The sequence below is a fragment of the Perognathus longimembris genome, chromosome 26 (genome assembly GCF_023159225.1).
Source record: "Perognathus longimembris pacificus isolate PPM17 chromosome 26, ASM2315922v1, whole genome shotgun sequence".
Lineage (NCBI taxonomy): Eukaryota > Metazoa > Chordata > Mammalia > Rodentia > Heteromyidae > Perognathus > Perognathus longimembris.
In genome coordinates this window covers 9,304,315-9,316,892 of record NC_063186.1, presented here as the reverse complement: position 1 = coordinate 9,316,892, position 12,578 = coordinate 9,304,315, and the positions used below count along the sequence as shown (strand labels likewise).

General features: G+C 45.3%; 1 protein-coding gene across 2 annotated transcripts in view; it reads left to right on the top strand.

Annotated features, from left to right (window-relative positions):
* Arih2 (ariadne RBR E3 ubiquitin protein ligase 2) overlaps positions 1-12,578 on the top strand; it is a 45,960-nt gene that overhangs the window by 6,895 nt on the left and 26,487 nt on the right. The gene's annotated exons all lie outside the window — the stretch shown is intronic.

The following is a 12,578-nucleotide window of genomic DNA, read 5'->3' as shown; positions in this document are numbered from 1 at the left end:
GTTAATTGGGAATGTGTTTTCAAGGATATGTCTACCTCCTGAGTAATTTATATGGACATGAGAAACTAGTGCATGGCTCATAGTGTTGGTTTGTTTTTTTTCTTAATTTGTTGGTCAGTTGTGAGGCTTGAACTCAGCCTGGGCTCTGTCCCTGAGCCTTTTTGTGCTCAAGGCTAGAACTCTACCACGTGAGTCACAGAGCCACTTCCAGTCTTGGAGTGGTAAATTGTAGATAAAAGTCTCATAGACATTTTCCTGTGCTGGCTGGTTTTAAACTGTGATCCCCAAATCTCAGCCTCCTGATTAGGATTACAAGTATGCGCCACTGGCACCCGGCTATTGTGTTTTTTTTTGTTTTGTTTTGTTTTGTTTTTTTTGCCAGTCCTGGGCCTTGGACTCAGGGCCTGAGCACTGTCCCTGGCTTCCTTTTGCTCAAGGCTAGCACTCTGCCAGTTGAGCCACAGCGCCACTTCTGGCCGTTTTCCATATATGTGGTACTGGGGAATTGAACCCAGGGCTTCATGTATACGAGGCAGGCTCTCTTGCCACTAGGCCATATTCCCAGCCCTGTGTTGGTTTTTAAGTTAGAAAAGAAATTCTAAGATCTATGGATGTGCACTGAACAGTGTCATTTAACCAATGTCGTTAAAGATGCTGCCATTTATGCATAGAAATTTTGGCTGTCACACTCCCTAACTACTTTTCTGCTGTACTTGAGACAGGTGAGAGGCATATTCCCTGCAGTTGCTTTTTGTGTGTGGGGAAGAGGAGGTGGCAAAATACATAAAACAGAATTCATCAGTTTGTCAGATGCTGGTAGCTCATACCTTTTTTTTTTTTTTTTTTTTTTTCCTTTTTGGTCAGTCTTGGGGTTTGAACTCAGGGCCTGCACACTGTCCCTAGCTTCTTTTGCTTAAAGCTAGCACTCTACCTCTTAACCCACAGCACCACTTCTGGCTTTTTCTGTTTATGTGGTGCTGAAGAACCCAGGGCTTCATGCATGCTAGACAAGCACTCTACCAGTAAGCTACATTCTCAGCCCTCATATTTTTTTTTTTTGGCCAGTCCTGGGCCTTGGGCTCAGGGCCTGAGCACTGTCCCTGGCTTCTTCCTGCTCAAGGCTAGCACTCTGCCACTTGAGCCACAGTGCCACTTCTGGCCATTTTTTGTATATGTGGTGCTGGGGAATTGAACCCAGGGCCTCATGTATATGAGGCAAGCACTCTTGCCACTAGGCCATATCCCCAGCCCCAGCCCTCATACTTTTAATCTTAGCTATTCATGAGGCTGAGATCCAAAGGATCGTGGTCAAGGCCAGCATGGGCAAAGATAACAAAAAGTAGGGCTGGAGCTATGACCAAACAAGTGTGAAGCCCCAAGTTGAAACCTTGGTTCTGGCAAAAAATAATTACCATTTTATATGCTTTCTCTGCTCGTGTCCTTGAGAGCCTTTATTAGGATATAGTGGTTAGGTTCTCTGTTGTTCTGAATCCAAAAAGGAAGGTGGAATTGCACATGGAATCCTAGCATTCCACTGGCTGAGGAAAGAGGATCAAGAGAGAGTTTGGAGCCAGTTAGGCTATTTAGTGAGACCTTTGTCTTGAAACAAATAAACAAACAGGTATTTGCCTTTTTACTCAGGTGGCTGAGATCTGAGGATCATGGTTCAAAGCCAGCCAGGGCAGGAAAGTCCTTGAGACTCAGAAAAAGCCAGAAGTGGTTCTGTGGCTCTAGCTTTGAGAACTAGCTTTGAGCACAAAGAGGCTCAGGGACAGAACCCAGGCCCTGAGTTCAAGCCCCAGGACCGGCGAAGCAAAACAAGACCAAAATAAAAACAACAAAACATATAAGAATCAGACCAAGAGGTAAGAATAGAGAAAATGCCTTATTGAAGAAAACTAGTTATTCAAATAGTGGCAAAGCAGCTATTGTCCTATACAAATGGAATAGTTGTTAGCATTGAGATAAGTACAGTAAGTTAGTTACTGCTTTTGTGGAGTAGGAGAGGGAAAATATATAAACCAATGGATACGTTACACAGGATGTTTGTATGAAACTTAGAACAAGTCCCCTCTCTGTGTACAGGGCTTTGAATTCAGGGCCTTGAACTTGCTTGGTGGGTGCTCTACCAGTTGAGCCATACCCCTAGTTAGCTTTTTGCTGGTTGTTTTGGAGGTAGACAGTCGTGGACCTTTCTGCTCTGATTGGTTCTAGTTCAGAGGTTGCCTCACCACTGTGTGCCTCACTCACAGTGGTGAGGCAACCGAACCTTGAACTGAGAATTGAAAGGCAGTGCAATGACCAATTCTCACAGAGCACTAAGCCTCAGGATGTGTAGGTTGTAATAAGAGATTTAAGGCATGTAGGTAGAAGGGAATAAAACATAGACTATCATGCATATAGCCTGAAGTGTCTTTACTGTTAGAGGAAAAGAATAAACTTTTGCTATTGTAATACTTGGCTTGGCATTATGAACTACACTGCTTCTTAAGTCTGGTGGATTGGAGAAATAAGCCAATTTTTATGGGTATTTTTATTACAGTTCTTCTTGCTTTGAGTTTCTGTACTAATGGCAAGTAGTAGAGCTGGGAAAATGTTTTCTAGAATACGCGATGCTGTCTCCTTGCTTGAATTTGTTTTAGATTCTAGTATTTGCTCTTATACAAAATATGGATAGAAAATCATGAGTTTTCCAAGTTTCTGACTCTGTACAGAAGTCTTTATACTTTTGTGTTCAAAACAACTTGATTTCTATGCCTCTGGTCACTTGTAAAATGATCAATTGATGTTCTTAACATTAAATAAATATATGTGTAATATTTGGCAAAGACTTAATTTTAACTATTATGTTGACTTTTCTTCTACCTTTCCTGCTGAATTGTAGGGACGTTTTATCTTTATTGTTTATATATTCAATAAGTACTTTTTCTTTTTTTGTTACTACTATTCATGGGAAAGTATTTTCAAGCTGTTTCTATGCTGAGCAACTGTCTGGTATCTATTTTTATGATCTGACGTCAGAGTTTCTTTGCATGCTTGTCTTAAGTAGACTCCACATCAAATTCCTATGTTTCATATGAGTGCATGTGGCCTATTTCATAATGTTTTAAGCTCTAAGTTGGGCGTGTGTCTTACAGCTATATAAATTTATTTTTAAATGGGAAATGAGAAACTGTCTAGAGTGACATTGACATTTGCCTTAAGTACAACTGGTGCAAAGTTGTCCCTGGCTTGCCAACTTAGAAAAGTTGTTGTCATCTCTGTGTACATGCTTACCACCTTTCAGAAAACTCTTCATCTGATTTCATTTTCATTCTAGTCTTGTGCTTTCAAATTACTTTAGGAACGATGTAAACAGTATAATCAAGGGATAATTTGACATGGGTTTCTTGATCTTAAATTTGTTTATAGGTGTTAACTACAGGATTCATATCATTCATGGCTCCATTAACCTACAATCAAAGTTTTCTTCTTTGCTCATTGTCCCTCAGATCATGTCAGTGTCCATATTCATACACATTACTGTGCTTCCATTCATTTATTCATATATATTGTATGTACACTATATACCAGGCACTAGAAATATAGCTCTGAACAACACATCAAAATCCCTTTCCTAGTGTATATTACATTCCAATATCATTGTACACATGTATTTATGTATTCTGGTATTTTTCATGTATTTATCAAATGTTTTCTTGCATTTTTACTTTGTTCTTGCAAGGTACTTTAACTGGCTTGATAGCACCCTATCCTGTCTCGAACTATAATTTGCTCTAGCTTTCCTTGTTGGGCATTTATTTAGGTGAGTTCTTACATGTTACTGCTATGGGGGACCAGTTGTATTGCTGTGAGCATTGTTGTTGATGTTGTCTTGTGGCTTTTTGGCTTCGTGGTCAGCTGATTGGGTTCGAGTCCCTTTTCGGCCATTTAATGTTAGGCCCTCAGGTGGCTTGGTGGGCACTGATGTGTCACACCTGTAATCCTTGCTACTCAGGAGGCTGAGATCTGAGGATTATGGTTCAGAGAAAGTTAGGCAGGAATGTCCCTAAGACTCTTCCCTTCAATTTACTAGCAAAAAGCCGGAAGTGGAGGCATGACTCAAATGGTAGAGTGCCAGCCCAGCCGTGAGTGAAAAAGCCAAGCAAGAGCATAAGGTCCCGAATACAAGTCCCAGTGCTGGTGTGTGTATACACACACACACACAATTTTCTTTCTTTCTTTTTTTTTTTTTTTTGGCCAGTCCTGGGGCTTGGACTCAGGGCCTGAGCACTGTCCCTGGGTTCTTTTTGCTCAAGGCTAGCACTCTGCCACTTGAGCCACAGCGCCACTTCTGGCTGTTTTCTATATATGTGGTGCTGGGGAATCGAACTCAGGGCTTCATGTATGTGAGGCAAGCACCCTTGCCACTAGGCCATATTCCCAGCCCGTCACACAATTTTCGTAAGCTTTTTTTTTTTTTTTTTCTGCTTGAACTTTGTGCTGGGGCACTGTCAGCACCACTTCTGGCTTTTTTGAGTAGTTTATTGGAGATAAGAGCCTCCCACATTTTCCTGCCCGAGCTGGCTTTGAACCACAATCCTAAGATTTCAGCCTCCTTGAGTAGCTAGAGCTAGGGTTACAGGCGTGAGCCACCAGCGCCCAGCTTTTAAGTTTTAATTTTTTTTCTTATTTATTGTCAAAGTGATGTACAGAGAGGTTACAATTTCATGTTAGGCCTTCTAAGTTTTAATTTCCTGATCTGTAAAATAATACTGTTGTGCCCAAGTTGCGAGAAGACCACCGAGAAGACCACCAGGAAGACCACCGAGAGCCAGACGTTCCGAAATGCACAAGCAAGGCTTTATCCAAGCGGGCCGTGGCTTGGGCCTGGTCCTACACTCCGACGCAGCAGAGGTTAGGAGGAAGCCCCGAGCTGAGATCTCACAGAGCTTATAAAGGCAAAAAACCAAAGTTACAGCAATCAGGTGTTCAAGCAAGATTAGGATACGGGTACAAATCTGATTGGCTCAGGGCTCAAGGCATTCCGGGCCGGTTAGAGTTAAGCAGGGAGTTTCCTGACTGGCTAGGCCCTAATAAGCTTGTTCTGCTAGCCAGGATAATTGGTGGCCTGGGTTTGCTCACAGGGCCTGCTTATCTCAGGTTCCCGTGGTAAAGTGGGGCCTGACTTCAAAATGGCTTTAGTCTGGCTCTTCATTTTCCCCCTTTTCTCTTTGGTGCCTTGGGAGCCAATCATGGCTCTCTTCTGTCCATTTCAATGGCTTGCATATCTAGGGGATGATATAGAGGTAAGGCATGGGCCAATAGGGCCCAAAGTAGTAACCAAAGGGCCTGTCACTATTTTTCACAAGTACAGTCTCTGTACCTGTTTTGCATGCCTCTAGTTTATCCTGCCTCATCTTCCCAAAAACAACTCTGGTCCCTTGGTTTTAAAGGGGGGCTGATGGGTGAAGATCATCCATCTTCTGTAACTTCTTCAGGTTGAGTCATGGCATTGACCTTACCTAGCCAGGAACCTATAACCTTAGTCTACTTTACCAAGGGACTGCAGGATTATTTCAAACTGGAAATTACATTCAACATTTAACTTTCAGCTATACAGACTTCTTTGAGCTACAGCAGTGTAGCCTTTTACTATTAGCTGTATAGTGTTTAGGGTCCAAATGTCAGCAACAAAATGATACATCCATATTCCTGAGCAAGCCCAAAACTACCAATGCCTTCGTGCTTGCATGGGACTTTACAGGACTCCTGCTTATCACACTCGGGAAGTCACTTATTCAGGTTTGGGTCCAAGTGATCTGGCACATCGCAGTTGCCTGCGGCCAGATCACATAAGTCTACTACTAAGTCTGGCCACCAGGTTCCTAAGGGAGCTTCCTTAGTTGCTAAAATAAGGGGGTCACTCCACTTTGGAGTGAGCTGCCAAAATAGCATCAACATTAGCCAGGGTAACAAGAAAAAAAGGCAAAAAAAAATTATAACAATATTCAGTCTAACTTTCTTTTCTTGAGGCGAAGGCGAAGCGGCTGAGTCAGGTGCTTGGAGACCTCCCATGTTCCACCACGGTAGTCTTCGTCCAGGGCAAAGGTGTCAGCTGACCTGGCGTGGGAGCAATGGACCCAAGTGGCGATGCCGTCTACCTTGAGGGCAGTGGGAGTAGTCAGTAGCACCATGTAGGGTCCCTTCCACCGTGGTTCTAAGGATTTGGGGTTATGCCTCCGGACGAACACCCAGTCCCCTGGTCTGAATAAATGGGGGTTAGGGACAGAAGCGGAATCATATAATGCCTTAAGTTGGGGCCACATACTCTTGTGCACGAGCTGCAAATAATCAAGTTTACACAAAAATTCAGTATCATCCAAATTAGCAAGCAATTCAGTCTGAAGGCTAGGGATAATGGGCGGAGGGTGCCAGTACATTATTTCAAAAGGAGTAAAGCCAAGCTGATAGGGAGAATTTCTTACTCTAAACAGAGCAAAAGGAAGGAGTGACACCCAGTCTGCGCCAGTCTCTAAGGCCAATTTAGTTAAGGTCTCTTTTAGAGTCCGATTCATTCTTTCTACCTGTCCTGAACTCTGGGGTCTATAAGCACAATGCAATTTCCAATCCGCCCCCAGTGCAGCGGCTATTCCTTGACTTTTGAGACAAAGGACGGTCCGTTGTCTGACCCAATGGTGGATGGGAAGCCATACCTGAGTAGGATTTCCCCAGGATCTTCTTAGCCACTACATTCACGGTCTCATGCTTTTTTGGATAAGCTTCAACCCATTCTGAAAAGGTGTCTACAAAAACTAGCAAATATTTGTATCCAAATTTTCCAGGTTTAATTTCTGTGAAATCTACTTCCCAATACACGCCTGGCCTATCCCCACGGAGGCGAGCTCCTTTAGTAACTTGTTGATTGGGGGCGTTGGTAAGCTGACAGGCCTTGCAATTTTTAACAGTATCTTCAATAAGTTGATCTCCTTGTCTAATTTTCACTTTGGAGTGTCGGAGCAAGTCCTGCATTCTTCAGGTTCCCATGTGAGAAGCTCAGTGGATTCTCTTAAGGATCCCCTTACCCAGCCCTTATGGCAAGATAAGTTTCCCTTCACAAGTTTTCCACCAGTCGTTGTTTCCTTCTCTGTCCGGGGGTTTCTGGGCCATGGGAATTTTCTTTATCCACTCCAAGTCTTCTTGGGAATACTGGGGCACAGGAGGCAAAGCTCCGTGGTCCCGGGTCTACTAGAGTCAATACTTCTGCTCTGGGCTGAAGGGCTGCTTCCTTAGCTGCCTGGTCGGCCAGATTATTCCCTCTAGTCACTGAATCCACTCCCTTTTGATGACCCGGACAAGTGCGCAATTTTTGCTGGTTCCCATAGGGCCCGGATGAGGCTTAAAATCTCCTCTGTTTATTTGTAATGGCCTTTCCTTCGGCTGTCAGTAGCCCTCTCTCGGTAGATGGCTCCATAGACGTGTACAGTGGCAAAAGCGTACCGGCTGTCCGTGTAGATATTTAGTCTCTTTCCTTTTCCCATCTGTAAGGCTTTTGTTAGTGTCACTAGTTCTGCTCTTTGTGTAGATGTTCCCTGGGGGAGTGCTTCCGCCCACATTATCTCAATGTCCGTGGTGACCGCCGCGCCCGCATTCCTTTTTCCATCCCGAATGATGTGCAGGGTTAAGTAACAAGGTCTGGTAATGGATCATGCGGGCATTGCTCATCCACCGGTTGGGCGGTTGTTTTAGCACCCCCTCTAGAGCGTGTGGAGTGGCCACAGTCAGGTTCTGTCCCAGAGTCAATTTATCAGCATCTTTTCAGAGAGCTACTGCAGCTGATTGATTGCCTCAAAGGCTTTTTGCAACTTCTCAGTCCAGTGAAACTCTGGGAGGTTTTTGGTGGCTTCATATAGAGGCTTGGCCATCTCAGCGAACCCAGGTATCCGCAGCTGGCAAAAGCCCGCTGTTCCCAGGAACTCTGACTTGTCTGGCTGACTTAGGCACAGGGATTTTTAGCATGGTTTCTTTACATGCATCCGACAGCCAACGCTTGCCCTCTTTTAATATGAAGCCCAGATAGGGTGACTTCAGGCTTACAGATTTGTGCCTTTTTAGTGCAGGCCCTATAGCCCAAGTTGCCAAGAGTCTTTAAGAGCCTAGCTGTTCCCTTTAGACAGCTATTTTGGTCTGGAGCAGCTATTAACAAATCATCTACATATTGCATACTTATTCCAGTATTTTTGGAGCAGTACTCACTCAGGTCTTCATGTGACACCTGCTCAAAGATGGTCGGCGAATTCTTGAATCCTTGAGGCAGCCTGGTCCAGGTCAATTGACCGCTTATAGGCCCCGATCTCAGGATCGTGCCAAGTGAATGCAAAGTAGCTTTGGCTCTGTGGGGCTAAGGGCAGGCTAAAGAAGGCATCCTTTAGGTCCAACACAGTATACCACACATGGCTCGGTGACAGGGAGCTCAGCAGGGTATACAGGTTTGGGATTGTTGGGTGAATGTCCATTACTCTCTTGTTAACTTCTCTCAAGTCTTGCACTGGTCTGTAATCATTAGAATTAGGCTTTTTGACAGGCAACAGTGGAGTATTCCAGGCTGACTGGATGGGCTCAGAACTCCTAAATCTAACAATTTTCTAATGTGGGGAGTGATTCCCCCCTTCTTCGCTTCTAGTGACATAGGGTACTGGCGAACTTTTACTGGGTCAGCCCTGGCTTTGAGTTCCACAAAGATTGGAGAATGATGTTTTGCCAGTCCCATTCCCCCAGTTTCTGCCCATGCTTGGGGAAACGCCCGTAGCCACTCATTTTCCGGAGACTCAGGCTTGGGATGCTGGTATAGCCTATACTCTTCTAACTTACTAGTTATCAGTATACTAACAGGCTTTTCTCTTGAGTTCATCACAGAAGCCCCACTGCCTGTGAACTGTATCTGAGCTTTCATTTTTGTTAAGAGGTCATGTCCAAGCAATGGATAGGGGCAGTCAGGAATGACTAAAAATGAGTGGGTTACCCGGCCCACTCCCAAGTCCACTGTTCTTCGGGTAGTCCATTTATAGGGTTTAGTGCCCGTCGCACCCTGGACCCATGTTGTTTTAGTGGACATCGGCCCTCTCTGAGCTAGTAACACTGAATTTTCTGCTCCCGTATCTACCATGAACATGACTGGATTTCCCTTCACTTTCAATGTTATCCTGGGCTCAGGGAGGGGGTCTGAGCCCCGACTCCCTCAGTCACTGTCCTCATCCAACTCTAAGGCTGGCAACATTCTTAATCCTACTTTCTGTTTTTTCTCCTTTTTCTTGGCTAGCTCTGGGCAGTTTTTGATCTAATGCCCCTCCTCCTTGCAATAGGCACACTGATTCTTCCCCACTCTTGATTGGGGTTTGGGCTCCTGCTCCTTACTTGGAGAGGAGGACAGTCTAAAGTTTCCTGCCTGCATGGAGGTCAGGATTTCCCTGAGGTCCTTCTTGTGTGGTGCCTGTTGTTGCTTCAAAATTCTAGCCAAACTCTTTTCCTTAGCTCTGTTTCTCTTTTCTCGCTCAATTTCACGTTCTTTGTCCTTCCTTTTCTGTCTTTGTTCTTCTTTCTCTTATTGTAAACCTTTTCTGCTACTGCTACTAGATCCCTAACAGATTTTTCACCAAGCCTGTCTAGAGCCTGCAAGTTTCGCTTTATGTCCGGTGCAGCTTGATTTATGTAGGCAAACATAATCATCTGAGCAGATTCCTGGGCCTCAAGATCATACGGGGTGTATTGACTAAAGGCTTCCATGAGCCGCTCAGGGTATGCTGCCGGACTTTCACTTTCTCCCTGTCTAATATCATAAACTTTGGCCATATTGGTAGGTCGGCGAGCCGCCACCTTGAGACCTGCCAACAGAGCCTGGCGATAGACGAGGAGTCGCTCCCTACCTTCAGCCGTATTGTAGTCCCATGCTGGTTGGGTCTCAGGAAACTAGGTAGCAATCAAGGCAGGATTCGTGATGGGCGCTCCGGTGGGGCTGGGGATAAGTCTCTGGGCCACTTCTTGGATACGCTCTCTCTCCTCAGTGGTGGAAAGGACCTGTAAAAGCTGGCTACAATCATCCCAAGTGGGCTGGTGAGTGAAAAGAATAGTTTCAAGCAAGTGAATTAAATCCTGGGGTTTCTCAGAAAAGGGGGCATTTTGGGTACACCAGTTGTAAAGATCACTAGTAGCAAGTGGCCAGTATTGGAATTGTTGTCGACCGTCTGCATCCTCAGGACCTATAGGGCGAAGGGGAAGGGCAACAGAATTATGAAGAGGTGTAATTCCTTGGCGCCGGCGAGTTGACTGGGCAGGACCCTCCAGAGCGGAGGGCACAGCTGAAACATCTTCCTCAGAGTCCTCCTCTTGTAGAGTTAACTGGGGTAGGGAGTAGGGAGGGGGAAACATTTCCTCCTCCGTGCTTCCTCCCTGGAGGACAGGTGATTTCTTCTCTTCCTTCTTGGTTTCTCTCTTGTCACCTGGTGTCTTTTGAACGAATATTGGGGTAGGGGAAGGAGTGGAGGAGGGAGTTGGTAAGAAAGGTCGAACCCAAGCTGGAGCGTCCCTGTCAACAAGCTCCCTCCATGTGTCTATATAAGGTACCTGGTCTGGATCCAGCCTGAATGAGGGGTGTCGATTAGGCATTGTAAAGTCCTGATCTTAACCATGTCAAAGCTCCCCTTGGGTGGCCAATTAGCTCCCTCAAGGGTGGGCCATTCTGACTTGCACAGGGTGATCCATTTTTCCTTCTTAAGGGCTACATCTTGGTTCTGAGCTATCTCAACCTCCCTCCAGTGAGCTAGAGTCAAGTCTAGGGGGCTAGATGGAGGTCCCCAAGATAGAACGTTACCCATAGCTCTGATCAGATGTTTAGTCCAAAAGGCTACAAAAAACAAAACAATTATACAAAAGGAGGAAAACACACAGGCCTGAGAAAAAGAAAAGCTACGAGTTGGAGATCTCCCAAGTTGGCCCACAGCCTCCTTCCTGCAGGGGTGCAGAAGGAGTGGACCCAAGTTCAAGACGGGTTCCAGGGGTCCCCCTTCAAGGGTGGAGAGTCCCTCCAGGATTGCCGTGTAAGCGCGTCCACTTCGACAACCCCTTCAAGAAATACAAGTCGGAATGGCCATCCTCAAAAAGGAAGCAAAACAGACAACCAGACAAATGACAGGACAAGACAAATCAACAGCGCTGTTTTCTTACCTCTGGAGTCTGGGGTCTCGGGGGTCTCTGGGGCTATCCCAGACGAAACCCCAACTGTTGTGCCCAAGTCACAAGAAGACCACCAAGAAGACCACCGAGAGCCAGATGTTCCGAAATGCACAAGCAAGGCTTTATTCAAGCAGGCTGCGGCTCGAGCCTCGTCCTACACTCCAACGCAGCGGAGGTTAGGAGGAAGCCCCAAACTGAGATTTCACAGAGCTTATAAAGGCAAAAAACCAAAGTTACGGCAATCAGGTGTTCAAGCAAGATTAGGATACAGGTACAAATCTGATTGGCTCAGGGCTCGAGGCATTCCGGGCCTGTTAGAGTTAAGCGGGGAGTTTCCTGACTAGCTGGGCCCTAATAAGCTTGTCCTACTAGCCAGGATAATTGGTGGCCTGGGTTTGCTCACAGGGCCTGCTTATCTCAGGTTCACGTGGTAAAGTGGGGCCTAATGGCTTTAGTCTGGCTCTTCAAATACCTCTTTCACCGCATTAAATTTGATAATAAGTACATAAAGCACTTGGTCATGGTAGAGGTGGGGTAGGAGTGGAGCAATGGAAATGTTTTCATGTTTGCTGTTCCTTCAAAGTGCACTGTCAGGATTGTGTCTTGGGTTTTAAGGGAGGTGTCACATTGAAGGTTCTGAGCCCATATTTGTAGATGGGTGCCTCTTGACCGTGTATGTAATATTGGGTCATATATTGTGTATTTCTTGTAGGAGCCTCTGGTGCCTTTTTTTTTTTTTTCCTTTTGGCAAGTCCTGTGGCTTGAACTCAAGGACTGGGCACTGACTCTGAGCTTGTTTTTTCAAGACTAGCACTCTACCACTGGGCCACAGTGCCACTTCCAACTTTTTCTCTGTATGTGGTACTGAGGAATCGAACCCAGGGCTTCCTACATGCAAGGCAAGCACTCTACCACTAAGCCACATTCCTAGTTCTCGTCTTGTTCTCTTGCTGACAGCTACTTAATGAAGTGCTTAGTTGTGGATTTGGGGTTGGGGGATCCATGTTACTCAGGACCCCCTTTAACTTTCTCTTGGCTCCAGGAAAAATCTGAACAACTAAGAGTTGTCTGCACTAAAGAAGGAAGCACTGTAGGGAAGATTTGAAAAAGATGCAGGTTGAAAAATTGGTAAGCCTCTCATTTTGCTTCTTCTGAAATATATCTTTCTTGACTTTATTTTTATTTTATTTATTTATTTATTTATTTATTTATTTATTTATTTTGCCAGTCCTGGGCCATGAACTCAGGGCCTGACCACTGTCCCTGGCTTCTTTTTTGCTCAAGGCTAGCACTCTGCCACGTGAGCCACAGCGCCACTTCTGGCCATTTTCTGTATATGTGGTGCTGAGGAATCGAACCCAGGGCCTCAT